The following is a 21,822-nucleotide window of genomic DNA, read 5'->3' on the forward strand; positions in this document are numbered from 1 at the left end:
AAAAATGATGGCCTGCGTTCCGTAACATCCACTCTCTTTTCCTCTCAATATACTTTGATGCATCTCATCCGTTTCAGGTATATAATTAACTTTAAGCACAGGCAACCTATCCAATATCTTCCCCATATAAATTTTATACCCTCCGAATTTCTGAATTAGCTCCTCTTTCACCATGACCTGGCCAGCATCTTCCTTGGCAAAAACAGATGCCAAGTGTCAGCTATGCCTCCTGGCTTCATGCGTAAATTTTTCTTGGTCCCTCATTGGCCCCACTCCTCCTTCTACCATCTCTTTACTGTATACATGCGTCATATCCAAACACATGGGCGACCACCAGACAGAATAGCAAATGAATGATTTATTAAAGTAAGGAACTATCAGTGGGATTCTCCGCCAGCGGGATCTTCTGGTCCACCGGCAGCGCACCCAAGCCTGTTGGTTCCCCGACCGGCTGTGGGAACGGGGAATCTGGCGGGGGCGTGCCAGAGAGAGTGAGATAAAAGCGAGCACGTTCCAAGCCTCCAAACGTCAAACTGACTGGGAGACCGCGCTCCACTCCCAGAGTTTGCGGGCTTTGGTCGATTGGGCCACATAACCCTCCAGGCACTTCTCCCCCCCCCCCCCCCCCCCCCCCCCCCCCCCCCACTTCCCACCACACCCATCTTCCCTTCAAGGACCGTGCTGCCAACCTTTTTTCATACTCTCCCTTTGCATTTCATTGGAAAATTTCTCCCGTTCGTCCTCAAAGTAGTGTCTCACATTAGTGTGAGAGCACAGATGGTGTCCGTTTCAACTCTCTGTGGAAACAGACCGCACTCCCCCCGCCAGTTGGTGGTCAGGCAGATTTTAACCATCAGGCTTCACTGAATGCCGAAGGGGAGTTTACTTGTCGTGGGAGATGCTGCAAGACCTCAGGCCATAGAGGTTTCCAGTTTCCTTCTTGCATTCAGAAGTGTTTTGCTACCTCACCCTCTGCCATCATGGATATGATCCACCCCTCATGGCTCAAGTTCACTTTACCTTGTCATGAACTCTGCCCACCCATCTAGTCTCCGTCGAGAGCCCATGTACACTTGACTTCAAAATGGATTCTACACACCCACTTGATTCAAATTTCTTTATCAACATCTCTTGACACAAAATGAATGGAGCAGACTCCAAAAATATATCCCTCTGCACAGCAATAGAACTAGAGGCCAGAATTGGCCCGTACATGGTAGGGATGTCTTTCCTTCACTGGCTGGCATCTGCAAGCGAGGATAAGGGAGTACCTGAAGGGAAATAAAATATGGAGGGTCAAGCACCACATGTTCAAGTCATGGAAGCACAATGTGCCAACTAATGGCAACGAACTGAGGAAGGGTGAAATTTGACCAAATTAGACTCTTTCTGACCTAAATACCTGGGTTTTGTTTACAAGGTAAAGTAGGTCAGCAGCTCTCTGTTCCAGTCCTGAAACATCCTATCCCGTGTCACGAGTGAATCGAGATTACAGTGTTTGCAGTTTCTGCATTATCATCCTTCAGATTTTCCTCTAAAGTCTCGTTATCTTGCACCATGGGTAGATTCATTAGTCAGAAGAAACAAATCTGTAGGCGGTAATCAGAAAGTTAATTTGCACTTCCGGTTGCGGCTATGACCAGCTAAGTCGCACGTTTGGCTGCTCCTGCTACAAAGGTGTTTTCGGGCCGATTGGAGGGCCCCAACGGCGCTGTAAGGACAAATCCCGGTGGGGGAAGGCTCCCTGAAGAGAACCAGACCAACTTTATGGTCGGTACCCGGAGTGGGGTGGTAAAAAGAGCAACAGCAGCTCCCAAAAAAAAGCGGGGGAAGAAGACCAAAATGGCGGCCGGTGGTGCACCCGAGGAATGGAGGAAATGGGCGGAGGAGCAGCAGGCCGCTCTCCTGCGCTTCTTTACGGAGCTGAAAATGGAGCTCTTGGAGTCAATGAATGCGACGACCACCAGGCTGATGGGAGCCCAGGCGACCCAAGAGGCGTCGATTCGGGAGCTGCAACAGGAGATGACTGCGAGGGAGGAGGAGGCCACGGTCCTCGTGGGAAAGGTAGAGGTGCACGAGGCACTCCACCTGAAATGGCAGAGCCGTTTTGAGGAGCTGGATACCCGAATGAGGCGGAAGAACCTGAGGATCTTGGGCCTGGCAGAAGGCCTGGAGGGGTCAGACCTCCCGGGATATGTAGCAGAAATGCTGAGCTCCCTGATGGGGGCAGGGGCCGTCCCTTCGCCCCTGGAGCTGGAAGAGGCCTACAGGGTCATGGCTAGGAGGCCAAGAGCAAATGAGCCCCCGAGGGCGGTGCTGGTGCGGTTCCAGCGACTCAGCGACCGTGAAAGAGTGCTGGAGTGGGCCAAGAGGGAAAGGAGCAGCAAGTGGGAGAATTCGACAGTGAGGGTCTACCAGGACTGGAGTGCGGAGGTGGCAAAGCGGCGGGCCCGGTACAACCGGACGAAGGCGGTGCTACATGCAAAACGGATCAGGTTCGGAATGCTGCAGCCAGCGCGCTTGTGGGTCACCTACAGGAACCAACACCACTATTTTGAGTCCCCAGAGGAGGCGTGGGCCTTTGTGCAGGAAGAGAAACTGGACTCGAATTAGACCCAGGGGATACTTGGCGGCCGTAGCCGCTCGGGTACTTTCAGCTGAATTCTTTGTTTGGATTTTGAACTCTTGCTGTGGTTTTTCTTCTGATGTTTTTTCCCCCTTTGCCAACTTCCCTTAGTTATTGTTATTGTGGTTATTCATGGTTATTTATGGTTATTTATGCTGTTTGGTAGAGGGCGACTGTTAAGTACATTGTTATTTGTTATTTATCTGTTATTTATAATGTTAAGTTGGGGAGGCGGGACGGGGGGGGAGAGCAGATCGGGGATATGGGCTCCTAGGGGGGGTTCTTTTACAGGCATGGACGGGGACGGGGGTGGAACTGAAGATGGCGGGGTGGGGTGTGGCAGGGCGAAAGCGCGGGCTTTCCTCTGTTTTCCCGCGCGCGGGGCAGAGGAGGGGGGAGGGGAGGAGTGCGGGGCGTGGCTAGCAATGGCGACCTTTCCCGTGCTGGAGCGGGGCCAGGGAGGAGTGGCAAGGGGGGGGAGGCCCCCCCCCCGAGCCGGGGGGAGTCGGAGTGTGGCAGGAGCAGCCGGGTCAGCGTGAACCAGCTGACTTACGGGAGTACAATGGAGGGTACATCGCGGCTAGGAGGGGTCCTAGCCTGGGGGGGGAGGGGGGTTAGGGAGGGACACCGGGTTGCTGCTGAAAAGACCAGAAACGAGAAGTGGAGGACTGGAGAGGTGGGGGGAGGGGGACATCGCCATGGGGAGCGGGTCAGAAGGGGAGGGTCGACCCGGGGCGAGCAGGGAACAGGACATGGCTAATCGGCAGGGGAGGGGGGCGGGTCGTCCCGCGACCCGGCTGATCACTTGGAACGTGAGGGGGTTGAATGGGCCGGTCAAGAGATCAAGGGTATTCTCACACCTGAAGGGACTGAAGGCTGATGTAGCAATGTTACAGGAGACCCATTTGAAGGTAGTGGACCAGGTTCGCCTGAGAAGGGGGTGGGTGGGACAGGTGTTCCACTCTGGATTGGACGCAAAGAACCGGGGGGTGGCGATTCTGGTGGGAAAGAGGGTGTCGTTCGTGGCGGAGGAGGTGGTGGCGGATAAGGAGGGTAGGTATGTGATGGTGAAGGGTAAGCTGCAGGGGGAGAAAGTGGTGATGGTCAACGTATATGCCCCGAACTGGGATGACGCGGGTTTTATGAGGCGCCTATTGGGCCTCATTCCGGGACTGGAGGCAGGGGGCTTGATCATGGGGGGGGACTTTAACACAGTGCTGGACCCCGGGCTAGACAGATCGAGCTCAAGGACCAATAGGAGGCCGGCAGCGGCAGAAGTGCTGAGGGGGTACATGGAGCAGATGGGAGGAGTAGACCCATGGAGGTTTGGTAGGCCGAGGGCGAGGGAGTATTCCTTTTTCTCCCACGTCCATAGAGTGTACTCCAGAATCGATTTCTTCGTGTTGAGCAGGGGGCTGATCCCGAGGGTACGGGAAGCTGAGTACTCGGCCATTGCGATCTCTGATCATGCACCACATTGGGTGGATGTGGAAATGGGGGAGGCGAGGGACCAGCGCCCGTTGTGGCGGCTGGATGTGGGGCTGTTAGCGGACGACGAGGTGTGTAAAAGGGTCCGGAAGAGCATTGAGAGCTATCTGGACTTGAATGACACGGGTGAGGTGCAGGTGGGGATGGTCTGGGAGGCCCTGAAGGCAGTGATCAGGGGAGAGCTGATCTCCATAAGGGCGCACAGAGAAAGAAAGGAGAGGCAGGAGAGGGAGAGGCTGGTGGGGGAGCTATTGGAAGTGGATAGGAGATATGCGGAGGCACCAGAGGAGGGGCTGCTGGGAGAACGGCGCAGCCTGCAGGTCAAGTTCGACCTGCTGACCACCAGGAAGGCAGAGACGCAGTGGAGAAGGGCACAGGGCGCGGTTTATGAGTATGGGGAAAAGGCGAGCAGGATGCTGGCACACCAGCTTCGCAAACGAGATGCGGCTAGGGAGATTGGGGGAGTGAAGGAGAGGGGCGGGAAGGTAGTGCAGAAGGGGCAAGAAGTGAACGGGGTCTTCAGGGATTTTTACAAGGAGTTGTATCGGTCTGAGCCGCCGACGAGGAGAGGGGGAATGGAGGACTTCCTAAACAAATTGAGGTTCCCAAGGGTCCAGGAGGGGCTGGTAGAAGGGCTGGGGGCGCCAATAGGGCTAGAGGAGCTAGTCAAGGGAATAGGTCAGATGCAGGCGGGGAAGGCGCCGGGGCCAGATGGGTTCCCGGTGGAATTCTATAAGAAAAATGTGGACTTGGTGGGACCGGTACTGGTACGAGCCTTTAATGAGGCGCGAGAGGGGGGGGTTCTGCCCCCGACAATGTCGCAGGCTCTGATCTCCCTGATATTGAAGCGGGATAAAGACCCCGTGCAGTGCGGGTCCTACAGGCCTATCTCGCTTCTGAACGTGGATGCCAAGTTGCTGGCAAAGATCCTGGCAGCTAGAATAGAGGATTGTGTGCCAGGGGTAATCCATGAGGACCAGACGGGGTTCGTGAAGGGGCGGCAGCTCAACACGAACGTGCGGAGATTGCTGAATGTAATTATGATGCCGGCAGTGGAGGGGGAGGCTGAGATAGTGGTAGCGCTGGACGCGGAGAAGGCATTCGATAGGGTGGAGTGGGAGTACCTGTGGGAGACGTTGGAACGGTTTGGGTTTGGGGAAGGCTTTATTAAGTGGGTGAAGCTGCTCTACTCGGCCCCGACGGCGAGTGTAGTGACAAACGGGAGGAGGTCGGAGTATTTCGGGCTCCACCGAGGGACCAGGCAGGGATGTCCCCTATCCCCCCTACTTTTCGCACTGGCGATTGAACCGTTGGCGATGGCACTGAGGGGTTCAGGGGGGTGGAGAGGACTGACTAGGGGAGGGGAGGAACATCGAGTATCGCTGTATGCGGATGATCTACTGCTGTACGTGGCAGACCCAGAAGGGGGAATGCCGGAGATAATGGAACTATTAGCAGAGTTTGGGGACTTTTCGGGGTACAAACTAAATTTGGGCAAAAGCGAGGTTTTTGTGATACACCCGGGGGACCAGGGAGAGGGTATTGGGAGACTCCCCTTCAAGCGAGCAGGAAAGAGCTTTAGGTACTTAGGGGTGCAGGTGGCAAGGAACTGGGGGACCCTCCACAAGTTGAACTTTTCCAGGCTGGTGGAACAGATGGAGGAGGAATTTAAGAGGTGGGACATGGTACCGTTGTCGCTGGCGGGGAGGGTGCAGTCAATCAAAATGACGGTCCTCCCAAGGTTCTTGTTTTTATTTCAGTGCTTGCCCATCTTCCTCCCTAGGGCCTTCTTCAAAAAGGTGACGAGTAGCATCATGAGCTACGTGTGGGCGCATGGCACCCCAAGGGTGAGGAGGGTCTTTTTGGAGCGGAGTAGGGACAGTGGAGGGCTGGCACTACCCAATCTTTCGGGGTACTACTGGGCGGCAAATGTGTCAATGGTGCGCAAGTGGATGATGGAAGGGGAGGGGGCAGCTTGGAAACGAATGGAGAGGGCGTCCTGTGGCAACACAAGCCTGGGGGCCCTAGTAACGGCACCATGGCCGCTCCCCCCCACGAGGTACACCACGAGCCCGGTGGTGGCGGCCACCCTCAAGATATGGGGGCAGTGGAGGCGACATAGGGGGGAAATGGGAGGTCTGTTGGCGGCGCCAATAAGAGGGAACCATAGATTCATCCCGGGGAACATCGACGGGGGATTTCAGAGCTGGTACAGGGTGGGCATACGGCAGCTGAAGGACCTGTTTATAGAGGGGAGGTTTGCGAGCCTGGGAGGGCTGGAGGAGAAGTTTGAGCTCCCCCCGGGAAACATGTTCAGATATTTACAAGTGAAGGCATTTGCTAGACGGCAGGTGGAGGGGTTCCCCCTGCTCCCCAGCAAGGGGGCGAGTGATAGGGTGCTCTCGGGGGTCTGGGTCGGAGGGGGGAAGATATCAGACATCTACAAGATAATGCAGGAGGCGGAAGAAGCATCAGGGGAGGAGCTGAAAGCCAAGTGGGAAGGGGAGCTGGGAGAGCAGATAGAAGACGGGACGTGGGCGGATGCACTGGAGAAGGTCAATTCTTCCTCCTCGTGTGCGAGGCTGAGCCTCATTCAATTTAAGGTGCTGCATAGAGCTCACATGACGGGGACAAGGATGAGCCGGTTCTTTGGGGGTGAGGACAGGTGTGTCAGATGTCTGGGAAGCCCAGCGAACCATGTGCATATGTTCTGGGCATGTCCGGTGCTGGAAGGGTTCTGGAAGGGGGTGGCAAGGACGGTGTCGAAGGTGGTGGGGTCCAGGGTCAAACCAGGATGGGGGCTTGCGATCTTTGGGGTCGGGGTAGAACCGGGGGTACAGGAGGCTAGGGAGGCCGGAATACTGGCCTTTGCATCCCTAGTGGCTCGACGAAGGATATTAATTCAATGGAAGGACGCGAGGCCTCCAAGCGTTGAAACTTGGATTAACGATATGGCTAGCTATATTCAGCTAGAAAGGATCAAATTTGCCCTGAGAGGGTCGGTAGAGGGATTCTCCAGGCGGTGGCAACCTTTCCTTGACTTTTTAGATCAGAGATAGACGTTCGGGGTCGTGGCAGCAGCAACCCGGGGGGGGGGGGGAGGGGGGGAGGGGGGGGAGGGGGGGGGAGGGAGGGGGGGGAGGGGGGGGGCAGCAAGGGTCGTGGGGGGACATGCACGACTGTAACGCGGGCAAGTCTGCTCGCTGCTCATGTCTGAAACTGTAGGCTGCCTTGTTTGTTAAGGTTGCCTGGGGGGGGGGGGGGGGGGGAGGACGGGTGCGCGCGAGAGGGCGGGCGAGGGAGGGACATTTGCCTAGAGGGATTGTGTTGTAAATAATTTAAAAATTAGTAGGGGTAAATGTTTGTATGGAAAAACTCTTTCAATAAAAATTATTTTAAAAAAAAAAAGAAAGTTAATTTGCAAAGTAGATTTTAAGCACTTTGGTTTCCCCCTCTGCACACTGCGGGCTCTGGTGACATGTATATGAGCATCATTCAGTTATCACAGCTGGCCGATGGGGGAAGGAAGTGGGGATGGAGTTTAACCCTACCTGGTGGATGGAAACTGGGTGGGTGACCTTTTCAAGAAGTCCTACTTGACTTGCCCTTCTGAGAGCCGTTTAGATCCCGTGGTGCCTGATTTTAACCAGCCCTCCTGAGCAAATGGTAAGAACAGTGGGCGGAGCGAGTCCTTTAAATATACTAATTAGGGTCTCTGATGTCAATCCAACCCGGGGGGCAACTTACCTCAGCTCTCATAGAGGGAAATCCAGGCCTCTGTTGAAAATGACACGCTTTGTGCCCCTCAAATCAGGTATAGACCAAAGCGGGGTGAGTGGGGTGGGGGGGGCGGGGGGGGGGGCAACACGGTTCCCTTTATCTGAAGGACATCAGTGCACCAGTAATAATAATAATAATCTTTGTTGTCACAAGTAGGCTTACATTAACACTGCAATGAAGTTACTGTAAAAATCCCCTAGTCGCCACATTCCGGCGCCTGTTCAGGTACACAGAGGGAGAATTCAGAATGTCCAATTCACATAACAGCCTGTCTTTCGGGACTTGTGGGAGGAAACTGGAGCACAATGAGGAAACCCACGCAGATACGGGGAGAACGTGCAGACTCCACACAGACAGCAACCCAAGCCAGGAGTCGAACCTGGGACCCTGGCGACGCGAAGCAACAGTGCCAACCACTGTGCTACGTAGAACATAGAACAGTATAGCACAGAACAGGCCCTTCGGCCCTCGATGTTGTGCCGAGCAATGATCACCCTACTTAAACCCACGTAACCCGTATACCCGTAACCCAACAATCCCCCCATTAACCTTACACTACGGGCAATTTAGCATGGCCAATCCACCTAACCTGCACACCTTTGGACTGTGGGAGGAAACCGGAGCACCCGGAGGAAACCCACGCACACACGGGGAGGACGTGCAGACTCCACACAGACAGTGACCCAGCCGGGAATCGAACCTGGGACCCTGGAGCTGTGAAGCATTGATGCTAACCACCATGCTACCGTGAGGCCCCTAACATCTTTGGGTTGTGGGGGTGAGACCCACACAGACACGTGGAGAATGTGTAAATGCTTAACATACAGTGACCCAGGGCCAGGATCGAACTGTGTTGCTGACCACCCTTAAATAAAAACATAATTTCACAACCTGCCCTCATGGGATTTAGATTCATGACGTCAGGGTTACCAATCCAACACCACAACTGCCACATTACCCCCCCCTTACCCGCCCCCCGCCACTCCACTTAACTCACATACTGTCAACAGCCCCTTTACAACGCACAGTTCTCTATTCATGACTCTCGTTCCCTCTTGCCTATTGCTCCCCTGTCTCTCTCACACACTCACTGTGGGGAAAGCAATCTGCCCTTCTTGCACAATCTGGTTCATGTGACTCCTGTCTCGTGACCGGTGTGATTGGCTCTTCCCTGTCCCCTGCAAGACCCTTAATTATATCAAGCCACTTTGAGGTGGCAAGACAGAGTTGCGAGCCATGAATAGCTTCACTGCACAGATTAGAAAAATGCTCACCGTCAGCATCCCAGGGTAACTAGAAATGAGCAATAACTGTGGGCCTTACCAGCGACGCCCACCACCCTGAGAACGTATTTAAAGAATTCCCTATCCTGCACGCTGCTCCTCACAGAATTGAAATTCAAGACTTCGTAACATCTCCGACTGTGACTCATTCTTTTGCAGTTCCTCTGATCAGCTTCACCTTCCATCTATAATCGGCAGGGTTACGGTACCAAATCTTATTGTCACAACACCCTGATTTACCTGGACTTCTCTCATATCCCTTCCAGCCTTGATGCTGCCCCATCCAGCAGGCCTTACTCCTTCCCCTCAGACTCTCAGTTAAAACAAAGCATCATCGTCAAATAGCTCCTGTACTTTAACCCCTAACAGGTAGCAAAGCTTGTTGAATATTCAACCCTATGCTGCTAATTCATGGAGGTGTACTCCGGGTCCCATAACCTTGCGGGGGCCATGCTTTTTAGTGAGCTGGAGATCACAGCCCAGAAAGGTTGTGTTGTTTTATCATTTTCCAATAAGGGCTCAGGTAACAGGTTTCTTTTTAATAAGTTACATTGCAAATGCTTGCCCTAGGACCAATGGTGTAGCCAGGAGTTTTAGATCAAGTTTAGGATCAAAAGATTAATCGCAAGGACGTTGCTGGGAATAGCCTGAGAGAAAAATCACAGGACCATTACAAAAAGCATCGCGTGTTTCTTTTCATTTAAAAAAACATTTTGTTTATTAGTTTTTAAAATATTGGAGCTGGAGAAATAGAATGTTTCATTGGCAGTCAAGAAGTATCCAATCAGGGATTTGTTTTCCCAATATCCATGAAAGGATGCATACGTCAAATGGCCAATGGTGGGAACTTGGGGCAGGGCAGTTGGAGGCATGAGGTCATGTGAGAAAACCTCTAGGTAGATTACCAATCAGAGTTGGATGTGGTTGTGACCGAGCCAATGTACTTGAAAGACAGTGCCCAGGGGGCCACTTAGCTCAGTTCGTGAGGTGGCTATCGTGTGTCTCTGAATAACACCAACATGCTTTCGATTTTGGCTCTGGCTGAGGCAGGCATGTGAGCTGTCGCCTCGGCCTGCCCCTGAGAGTGGAAGGCACTGGCAAAGAACCAGTGACAATAACCGCCAAGAGAAACTGTTCAGGATGGAAGCATCAGCAGACAATGAGGCAATGGATGTGTCTTCAGGCAGAGCACTCACAGAATGAAATGGGCATGGTCTGACAACTACATCAGTGCCAAAGCTGTTCATTGATTGGACTTTGCAATGGTTGAGGTCACAAAGATGCGGTAGCACAGTGGTTGCCACTGCTGCCTCACAGCGCCAGGGACCCGGGTTCAAGTCCGACCTTGGGTCACTATCCGTGTGGAGTTTGCACTTTCTCCCCTTTTCTGCGTGGGTTTCCTCCAGGTGCTCCGGTTTCCTCCCACAGTCCAAAGATGTGCAGGTTAGGTGGATTTGTCATGAGAAATTGCCCCTTGGTGTCCAAAGGTTGGGTGGGGATACAGAGGTAGAGTGCTGATTTGGCCTAGTTAGGCTGTTCTTTCAAAGGGTCAGCACAGACTTTATGGGCCAAATGTCCTCCATCCGCACTGCAGGGATTCTATGATTCTCGGATAACAGTGACACTGAGAAATTTCTACAGTTTGGTACAAAACTGTAAATGATCAGTTACTGGAGGGGACACCTGTCGAAGGCCCCAGGGGAAAGTACCTCCAGCTGCCTGCACTTACTTGAAGCCTCAAAAGTCATTTAATTAAGCCAAACATCTCCCCTCTAATGTTCGCTTCATTTCCTCCCCTCCCCCACCTGACAAAAAGGTCAACTCCAGCCAGAGGAAAGGTTCCACATCCACTTGCCGTGGTTGAGGATGCCTGACATTCCTTAGATAGAGGCTAGAGACTGAGTGCTAGCAAGGTGCTCAACTGTGGAAGGCATCACTTCCAAGGCCGACCCTGTTCTGACCTTACAGCCGTCTCATGCCTCATAGTGTGGAACTCAGTTTCAATATCCCTCAGCCAATATTTCTCTCACTCCTCCTCCAAGAATCTCCATAATATCCCAAACCTCGGCTATCTTACTTAATCCTCCTCAATGTCTGACCATAAGATCAGAAGTCTTAGGCAGCATGGTAGCACAAGTGGATAGCACTGTGGCTTCATAGCGCCAGGGTCCCAGGTTCGATTCCCCGCTGAGTCACTGTCTGTACGGATTCTGCACGTTCTCCCCGTGTCTGCGTGGGTTTCCTCCGGGTGCTCCGGTTTCCTCCCACAGTCCAAAGACGTGCAGGCTAGGTGGATTGGCCATGATAAATTGCTCTTAGTGACCAAAAAGGTTAGGAGGGGTTATTGGGTTATGGGGATAGGGTGGAAGTGAGGGCTGAGGTGGGTCAGTGCAGACGCGATGGGCTGAATGGCCTCCTTCTGCACTGTATGTTCTATGTAAGTCCATTCGACATAGGAGCAGAATTAGGCCATTGGGCCCATCGAGTCCGCTCCGCCATTCAATCTGATATTTTTCTCATCCCCATTCTCCATCGTTTCCCCATAACCCCTGATCCGCTTATTAATCTGGGGTTTGTTTTAACCTCCTCACCCCACCCCTTCCTCCGCACGCCTACCCACTCAACCACCGTCCGGTGGAATATCCTTGGAACATGGAGAGGCCACTTGGCCCATCTGTCCAGCACCTACCTTGGTTCATGCAGGACCCATCAATCACTGCTCTGCCAAGATCGCCAAATATTCTTCACAATCCACATGTGAATCAGACACTGCAGGTCACATCTTGAATCCCCCACCTGTCCCAGAGCTTGAATCGGCCTTTTTTTCTCTCAGTGTGTCGAAAACAAGGTTAACTAGGAGTTGATTGGTAATCTGCCTCATGGAGGGGAGGTCAGAACAGGGTCGGCCTTGGAAGTGATGCCTTCCACAGTTGAACACCTTGCCAGCACTCAGTCTCTAGCCTCTATCTAAGGAATGTCGGGCATCCTCAACCACGGCAAGCGGATGTGGAACCTTTCCTCTGGCTGGAGTTGGCCTTTTTGTCAGGTGGGGGAGGGGAGGAAATGAAGCGAACATTAGAGGAAGCAGTAAAACTAAAAGACAGAATGACCTCAGAATATCATCTGCCGTATAATTGGGCAACATTATTGCGATCGTGAGGGGGAGGGAGTGAACATTTGATAGCTCTGTACACACAGTGCAGGACTGTACACAGGCCAATATATCTACCTGCCTGTCTTCTACAGAGCTAAGAATCACAGGTGTGTTCAGAGCCTGTAACGTGTGCTCATTTCCACATCACCGCAGGGGGCCCGCCGTTCACCTCAGCCCCACTCTAGATTATCAGAACACTTGTCAGAAATGTCTCTTGTCAGGCAGGTGTGATGGGCACTGGGAGCTAATCACCTGATATGGGATTAATGGCCGGAGGTCCTGGGAAAGATTGGAAGGTGATATGGCCAGAAATGACTCCGGCGTAGGTTAATAATTAATGAGGAACTTGAAACCAACTGGTTACTTATTTACTGAGACTCAGGACTGCGCAAGCAATGTCTCCCGACTGGACAAGAACTGGCAGGATGGAGTTGCAGAAGATTTCAGCATAGACTTCTGATGGTGAAGAACTATCACTGATTCTCTGAACTGACACTCTTATCTGAGCTGATACTACAGATAGCGGTTCTGTAAACGCTGGAAGTGACTCCCTGCATGCTTTCTCCTGCAGTCACTATCTATCAAGTGTATGTGTGTGTGTGATTACTGTCTGTTAGTGTGTGTGAGTGTGTATTTGCTTGTTCGTGGGGGTAATCCTGTGCCTGTGTTGGCGTCTGTTGATATTTGCCCTGCATATGTATCTATTAACATTACATAACGTGCTGAAATCAGCTTTCTAGACACAAGAATAATCGCCAGATGACAGATTTACAAAGAGACTCAGTCAATTTACAAATATCTCCTGATGCAGGGTTGCCCCACCAGTCAGTGTACAGGTAGCTCACCGAGAAACAGTGCTGAGAGTCTCCAGTTCATGGTGATAGCTCCAAGGGAGAGGAAATGGGATTTCAGTCTGGGTCTCATTGGAAGATTCCTGAAGAAAGCAGTTTAAAAAGTTAATCCTTAGAATTTGTGTGCCACAGGCATTGGTCGTCCATCTCTGGTTGCCCCTTTAGAAATAGTGTTCGGCCATCTCATTGAACCACTGGTAGTGGTTTCGGTAAAATTGAATGGTCTGCTGTACCAATTTGGAGGGAAATTAAGAGTCAATCATGTCTTGTGGCGACTGGAGTCACATGTAAGCCAGGCCCAGTCAGAATGACAGATTTCTTTCCTGCAGGTTGTGAACCAACTGGATTTTAATATCAATTTGGAAGTATAATGGTGACACTGATACTGTCTTTTTATTCCTGCTTTATTCATATTTCCCAAAATCCCAAATCTCTGAATTGCAGGTCACAGAACACACTACATTACTGTGGCCAGTGCACAGAATGTTCCCAGTGTAGTTGATTCAATATGGAATCTGCCATAATCTACCATGGGCTACTCTCCGGGAGCAGCTCATTGTCATGCCGCTGCTCAGATGAATGTCTCCTGTCAGCTTGGATACAACCTAGACGTCGTCTAGGTTTGAAAGTCACAGAAATTGAAGTGTCAGTGATTGAGTTCCAGCCCCGTCCTTCCTGTGAGGGGTAAGAGCACATTGCAAATCAAGAAAATGACAACCCAAAACTGTTGCAAATACACAAACTCTTCGGGAACTGCCGTAGAATGACCCAGCACATCAACACAAAAGATGCGTCTGTAACCATCTTCAGCCTGAAGTGCCAAGTCGATGATCCATCCCGGGCTCCTCCTGAGATCCCCAGCATCACAGAAGTCAATATTCTGACAATTCACTCCACCTGACAGCAGGAAACAGTTGAATGCACTGGTTACATCAAAGACTGAGCCCCCAGTAACATGCCAGCTGCAGTGCTGATGACATTTGATCGAAAACTAGCCATGCCTCGAGCCAAGCTATTCCAGTACAGCTACAATACTGGCATCTACTCGACAACGTGGAAAGTTGCCAAGAAACGGTGTGTCCACAAAAAGTCAATTACCGCCCATCAGTGCACTCTCAGTCAACAGCACATGATGGAAGGTGTTGTCGACAGTGCTATCAAGCGGCACTCACTCAGCAGTGACCTGCTCACTGACACTCAGTTTAGTTTCTACCAGGGCCACTTGGCTCCTGACCTCACCACAGCCTTGGTCCAAACATAAAGGGGGTAGCACGGTAGCATAGTGGTTAGCACAATCGCTTCACAGCTCCAGGGTCCCAGGTTCGATTCCGGCTTGGGTCACTGTCTGTGCGGAATCTGCACATCCTCCCCGTGTGTGCGTGGGTTTCCTCCGGGTGTTCCGGTTTCCTCCCACAGTCCAAAGATGTGCAGGTTAGGTGGATTGGCCATGATAAATTGCCCTTAGTGTCCTAAATTGTCCTTAGTGTTGGGTGGGGTTACTGGGTTATGGGGATAGGGTGGAGGTGTTAACCTTGGGTAGGGTGCTCTTTCCAGGAGCCGGTGCAGACTCGATGGGCCGAATGGCCTCCTTCTGCACTGTAAATTCTCTGAAATTCTAATTCTATGATAAACAAAAGAACAGAATTCCAGAAGTGAGGTGAATGACTGTCCTTGACACCAAGGCAACATTTGACTGAGTATGGCATCAAGGAGCCGGAGTAAAACTTAAGTCAATAGGAAACACGGGAAAACTTTCCATACCTAACACAAAAGAAGATAGATCTGGTTGTTGAGGCCAATATCTTTGTCCCAGCTCATCACTGCACTCCCATCAAGGCATTATCCTCTGCCCAGCCAACTTCAGTTGCTTCAATAATGGCCTTCCCGATACCATAAGGTGAGAAGTGGGGCTATTTATTGATGATGAGTGTTCAGTTCCATTCACGGCTCCTCAGATAATGAAGCAATCCATGCCTGCTGGCAGGAAGGCCTGGGAACATTCAGGCTTGGGTAAGTGGCAAGTAACAATTGCGCTACACGAGTACCAGGCAATCGCCATCCCCAACTAGGGAGAGTCTAACCACCTCTCCTTGATGTTCAACAGCATTACCATTACTGAATACCCCAAACTGCTGGACATCACCATTGCCCAGAAACTTAACTGGGCCAGCCACATAAATACCGTGGCTACTGGAGCAAGTCAGAGGGTGGGGATTCTACGGTGAGTTAAAGACTGTTCACCATTTACAGGGGACAAGTCAGACGTGTGATGGAATACTCTCCACTTGCCCGGATGACAGGCAACAACACTCAAGAAGCCTGTCTGATTATCAACCCATTCACCACCTTAAACATTCACTCCCTCCACCGCCTGTGCACAGTGGTTGCAGTCTATATCATCTGTAGTGATCTGTATATATGAAGATATATAACGGGTTAATGACTACATCACAGTGTAAGACACCCACTAGATGGCAGCACGAGATCCATGTACAAATATGTGAACTCAGAGGATCTTGCTCTCTGATGTGCCACCAATTATAACAAAGGTGGAACGAAACTGTGGCTTTAATAAGTTAAACGAGAACCTGCTGGCAACTGATCCCGAACTGGGGCAGGGCCAGAGGTCGGCCACCTTTATAAAGAGCCTGAGGGGAGGAGCCACAGTATGTACAATACAGTAACAGTGGTTTACCACAATATATGTAATACAGTAACAGTGGTTTACCACAATATATGTAATACAGTAACAGTGGTTTACCACAATATATATAATACAGTAACAGTGGTTTACCACAATATATATAATACAGTAACAGTGGTTTACCACAATATATATAATACAGTAACAGTGGTTTACCACAATATATATAATACAGTAACAGTGGTTTACCACAATATATGTAATACAGTAACAGTGGTTTACCACAATATATATAATACAGTAACAGTGGTTTACCACAATATATGTAATACAGTAACAGTGGTTTACCACAATATATGTAATACAGTAACAGTGGTTTACCACAATATATATAATACAGTAACAGTGGTTTACCACAATATATATAATACAGTAACAGTGGTTTACCACAATATATATAATACAGTAACAGTGGTTTACCACAATATATATAATACAATAACAGTGGTTTACCACAATATATATAATATAGTAACAGTGGTTTACCACACTCTCTTCGAACCAGGAGTGACTAGACAGCAGAGTGTTAGAGAGATATAGCATAGTTAGCACATGTAGTTAAGTATAGATAATACTCATTCTGAATTACTTTATCACCAGTTATAGTTCTGTAAGAGTGAAGAAGCTCATCTCAAATTATTTAATTCGTTATTCAATTAAACCTATTTGCTTTAAGTTGAAGATTGGTAGTTTCTTTTGAATCTAACCATCAGCCATTCGATGAAGTGTAAAGCAAAGAGGAACGACATATTACAAACAAATAATATGACACTATCTATATGTTATCTATATATAACAACTTGCCAGGGCTGCTCCCCATGACTTCTATCATCTAAAGGGGAATGCATGGCAGGTGTGTTGGAACACGAGTCGCTTCAAGTTCCATTCCAAGCCAGACACCAAACTGACTTGGAAAAATGTCCCTTTTCCTTCATTGTTACTGATTCAAAATACTGGAACTTCCCACCTGACAGCACTGTGAGTACTTCAATTCTATAGACTGCTGCAGTTCAAGAAGGCAGTCCACCACCACCACAGCGAGAGCAACTTAGCATGGGTAATAAGTACTGAGCTTGCCAGCAACACCCACGTCACAGAATGAATCAAAGGCTCATAACCCACAGTCTTCTGAGTCAGAGATAAGGATATGAGACACCGATCTCTGGAAAAGAGATTAGGCTGGTTAACAGCTTGACTGCTAAGACATCGTGAGTTGGCATTTCAACTGACAGTTGAATTATCTCCAACCAAACAATAAATGGTCATTTTCTTTCTTATTTTCTCACCAAACAACTAAAATAGGCCTTTTAATAGGTCACTCTATTCAGGGGGAGAGAAGAAGCTAATAAGCTGAATCAGTCAATTCATTGAGAACATGGATCACACCAGGGCAGGCCATTCCCATCCTGCGAGTTAGGGTATTAATCAAACCTTCCATTGCATACAAATGACAAACAAGTACGCGGTAGGAAGGAGGGGTGGATATTTCAAAGCTTTTCTTGATTTGTTTTGGGTTTCAGCAGATCATTATGGAAAGATTTATCTCGAGTGTACATGGACTGTGGAAGGAGATTAAATCATTAGGAAGGGTCCATAACAGGGCAAAGAGTATCGTAGATGTGGAAGCTGTGGCTATTTTCAATTCATATACATAAGTTAGGTGAGGGAACTGTCATGTGAGAGTGCCTTTAAGAATTGGATGTTTAAGAAATGTACCTTTAAGAAATGTAGCTGATCATATTCCCAAAGTGATATCACAGGGGGGGAGCTGAGCTCACTTCTGCTTTTTGGGAGCTTTAGTTTCAGTTTTGAAGAAAGCTTGGGTGTGGCTGTGAGCTGCATTGCTGGTGATCTCTGCCATGAAGGACTATCTCTTAATCCTTCGGTGAAATCGGAATTGTGAAAAGGTCTCAGTATTGAACATAAATCTAATGTGCTCCTGTTTGAAGGATTTGTTAAGTCTTTTGGATGTGCAAAGGAACAGTTTGCAGGATTGGGTAGTGTTGTCTTATTTTCGGGATTATCTTTGAAGTAAGGGGAGTTAAGAGATCCAATGTTTATTTAAAAGGTTAATTTGAGTTCATGGAATAAACATTGTTTTGTTTTAAAAACCACGTGTCCATAATTGTAATGCTACACCTGGGGAACAAGCCGTGTGCTTCAAAAGCAACAATCTATTAAAGGTGGGGGTTGGTTGAACTCCATGATACATTTTGGGGTTCTGAAAACACCTCTCCCATAACAGGACCAAATGCAATTTATCCAGGTTTGCTGCTGATACTAAGTGATTTGGGAAAGTAAGCCATGGCTGCTGCAAAAGGACTTAGACAGGTTTTTAAAATATTCTTTTGTGGACTGTGGCCATCTCAGGTAAGGCCAGCATTTGTTGTCCATTCTATATCACTTTGACCTAAGTGGCTTGCTAGACTAGAGGGCAGTTAAGAGTCGACCACATTACTGTGGGTCTGGAGTCACATGAAGACCAGACCAGGTAAGGATGGCAGATTTATTAAAAGGACACTGATGGACGACGTGGAATTTTACAGCAACCAACGGCGGTTTCATAGTCATTATTACTGAGGTGAGCTTCAGATTCCAAATTTTACTAGTTTAATTAAAATTTCAGCAGTTGCCATGGTGGGATGTGACCCCCATGTCTCCAGAACATTAGTCTAGGCCCTTGGATTGCTAGCCCTGTGACATTTCCACTGTTCCCCTTAATGGAACAAGAATGTGGCAGATGGAATATAATGTGGAGAAGTATGAAGTTATTCATGTTGGTAGAAAAAAATAGAAAAATAGACTGGGAATTGTAGGCATTCAGAGGGACCTGGGGGTGTACCTCAACACCAATCACATAAAGCAATTGGGGGGATGTAAACAATTAGAGATACTGATTGTATGATATAGCCTTTATTACAAAGTGAGTAGAGCATAAGAATAAATAAAGTTTACGACAGTTATATGTGAACTTGATGAGTCATTAACTGGACTACTGTGTACAGTTTGGGTCTTGTTATACTACAGGTAACAACCTCCCCGGACAGGCGCCGGAATGTGGCGACTAGGGGCTTTTCACAGTAACTTCATTTGAAGCCTACTCGTGACAATAAGCGATTTTCATTTTCATTTCATAAGCTTTCCTTTAAGGGAGTGGAATGTAAGTTTATTAGACTGATTCCTGGGATGCAGGGCAGATTAAGTAGACTGGTGTACAGTCTTTGGAACAGGTGCCGGAATGTGGCGACTAAAGGCTTTTCACAGTAACTTAACTGAAGCCTACTTGTGACAGTAAGCGATTATTATTATTCTATTTCTTATGATCTTATACTGTGTTTTTAAATGGGTGCTTCAAATATGGAATAGGATTGGGTGGAATGGGCAGGTGCTCTTATGAGGAAAGGCTGGACAGGCTAAGCTTGTACCTGGAGTTTAGAAGAGTAAGAGGCAGGGACGGCATGTGGCGCAGTGGTTAGCACTTGGGCTGCGGCACTGAGGACCCGGGTTCGAATCCTGGCCCTGGGTCACTGTCCGTGCGAAGTTTGCACGTTCTCCCCAGGTCTGGGTGGGCTTCATCCCCACAATCCAAAGATGTGCAGGTTAGGTGGATTGGCCACACTAAATTGCCCCTTAATTGGAAAAGGAAAAATAATTGGCTATTCTAAATTTATTAAAAAACAGAAGAGTAAGAGGTGACTTTGTTGAGACATATATTTTCCAGAGGAGTCTTCTATTTATTTATTTTTAATTCGAATTAAGGTGCAATTTAGCGTGGCCAATCCACCTACCCTGCACATCCTTTTGAGTTGTGGGGGTGAGACCCATGCAGACATGGGGAGAATGTGCAAAACTCCACACGGACAGTGACCCTGGGGCCAGGATTGAACCCAGGTCCTCGGCGCCATGAAGCAGCAGTGCTAACCACTGCGCCGCCGTACCTCCCAAGGTCCTGAGGAGTCTCGAAAGGGTGAATGTGAGAAGACATTTCCTCTTGTGGAAGAGCGTACAACTCAGGGTCATGGTTGAAAAGTAAGTGCTTGCCCATTTAAGACAGGATGAGGAGAAACATTTTCTCTCAGAGCGCTTTGAGTCTTTGGAACTCTCTTCAAGAGGCGGTGGATGCCAAATATTTAAATATATTTATGGCGGGGTAGTTGGATTCTTGTTAAGCAAGGAGGTGAAAGGTTATAGGGGGTAGATGGGAATGTGGTTTGTGGTTACAATCAGATCAGCCATGATCTTATTGAATGGCGGAGTAGGCTAGAGGGGCTGAGTGGCCTGCTCCTGCTCCTCATCTGAATTTGTATCTTCATATGAGATGACATATATGGCCCATACAAAAGGATTAAAAGAGAGGGGAGGATATGTATTTGACTTAGGTGTGAAAGGGGATTAAATGGGTGGGTAACATCCAAAGGGTCTTAAACTAAAAAAGTAACAAATGTGCAATTTGAAATGGAAATTCCTCATAGCTGCACTCCGTATAACATTTCTGGAGTATGGTTTGAAGTGCGGCATCAAATTTTATTTATTTATTTTTAAAATGTAGAGTACACAATTAATTTTCTCCAATTAAGGGGCAATTTAGTGTGGCCAATCCACATCTTTGGGTTGTGGGGGCGAAATCCACGCAAACATGGGAAGAATGTGCAAACTCCACACTGACAGTGGCCCAGGGCCGGGATCGAACCTGGGACCTCGGCAACGTGAGGCAGCAATGCTAACCACTGCGCCACCGTGCTGCCCACGAAGTGTGGCATCAATGAAATGTGCTGCCACTTCCAAGCTAGTTATGCGTTACCCCACCCTGAGCAAGTGCATGGTCAATTCCAGCCCCTGATTGACAACACGAGTGAATTAACCAATAAATCTGATTCAAATTCCCAAATTCTTTGGCCCATGGCGGCCCAATAATTAGTCACCAGTATGGTAAGCAGAAACACAATTACTGTTCATTTATAACAAGAAGGATATTGAAATATGCAGCAAACACAACTGGACAACGACAAGCTAACCTACTACCCCCTTTGCCTGTCCCACCCTCTACGCACACACACAAGACAGACAAACACAGAGAGGGGGGAAGGGGTAAAAACAATGAGGATGAATGTAAAAATGTAAGAGTATTTGCTTCAAATGATGGTTCCCTAGCACGCTTTCCTCACAGCATGCTGGGTGATCAAGGACTCTGGTAATGGTCTTCCTTACAGAGTCATTCATTCAGGGTCCCAACATGTTGGAAAATTTAGTGCTCACTGGCAGCTGACATTCTGGAGAGACACTTTATTTCTTATCAAGCTGGGCCCTCAGCTCGAGGTTCACATCCAGGCTTATATCTTTCTGTATGGACACTTTATGGCCCACTTTCAGCTCGTGATTTGACTTCAGGCTTTTTCAGTCTCGAGAGAATGACACTCAGTCTTGCTGGAGAGAGAGAGGCAGCCCTCACAGTGGCCTGATGGAGAGATTTAGATGGATCTTTTGGGAGAGGGTTAGCAACAGCTCTCTGGAGAGGATTTGGCTGGAACTCGCACCTCCCTGTTGACAAAATGAAATGGAAAGCTCCTAATGTCTTTGCATCATTTTAGTGGCATAAGATCTAATCACCACCTGTTAACGGGCAGAGCCCAGCCATTTGGGCCCATTCATTGGCTACCAACCAAATCAAATCGAGTCATCACTGATGTCAGTCAGTCTAAAACAGCACAGCCTTCAGGATCCTTCTGTTTGTATTAAAGGCACAGGCTGCCTTAAAGACACATGTCCACAAATCATCCATTGATCAAAAATGCAACAACAAAAATAAAAGAAAGGGGAACATAGAACATACAGCACAGAAGGAGGTCATTCGGCCCACCGAGTCTGCACCTACCCACTTGAGCCCTGACTTCCACCTTATCCCCTTAACCCAATAACCCTTCCTAACCTTTTTGGGC

The 21,822-nt window shown here is 49.0% G+C and overlaps 1 protein-coding gene and 1 long non-coding RNA gene across 2 annotated transcripts in view; one reads left to right on the forward strand and one right to left on the reverse strand.

The window, feature by feature from the left end:
* Positions 1 to 21,822, forward strand: part of shank3a (SH3 and multiple ankyrin repeat domains 3a) — a 1,085,379-nt gene that overhangs the window by 30,075 nt on the left and 1,033,482 nt on the right. The gene's annotated exons all lie outside the window — the stretch shown is intronic.
* LOC119973484 lies at positions 1,172 to 12,206 on the reverse strand. Its single transcript, XR_005462325.1, has 3 exons — positions 11,867 to 12,206; positions 1,403 to 1,589; positions 1,172 to 1,271 (listed from the first exon to the last, which is right to left on the reverse strand). It is a non-coding gene; the product is annotated as an uncharacterized LOC119973484 (long non-coding RNA).

The sequence above is a fragment of the Scyliorhinus canicula genome, chromosome 11 (assembly GCF_902713615.1).
Source record: "Scyliorhinus canicula chromosome 11, sScyCan1.1, whole genome shotgun sequence".
Taxonomy (NCBI): Eukaryota; Metazoa; Chordata; class Chondrichthyes; order Carcharhiniformes; family Scyliorhinidae; genus Scyliorhinus; species Scyliorhinus canicula.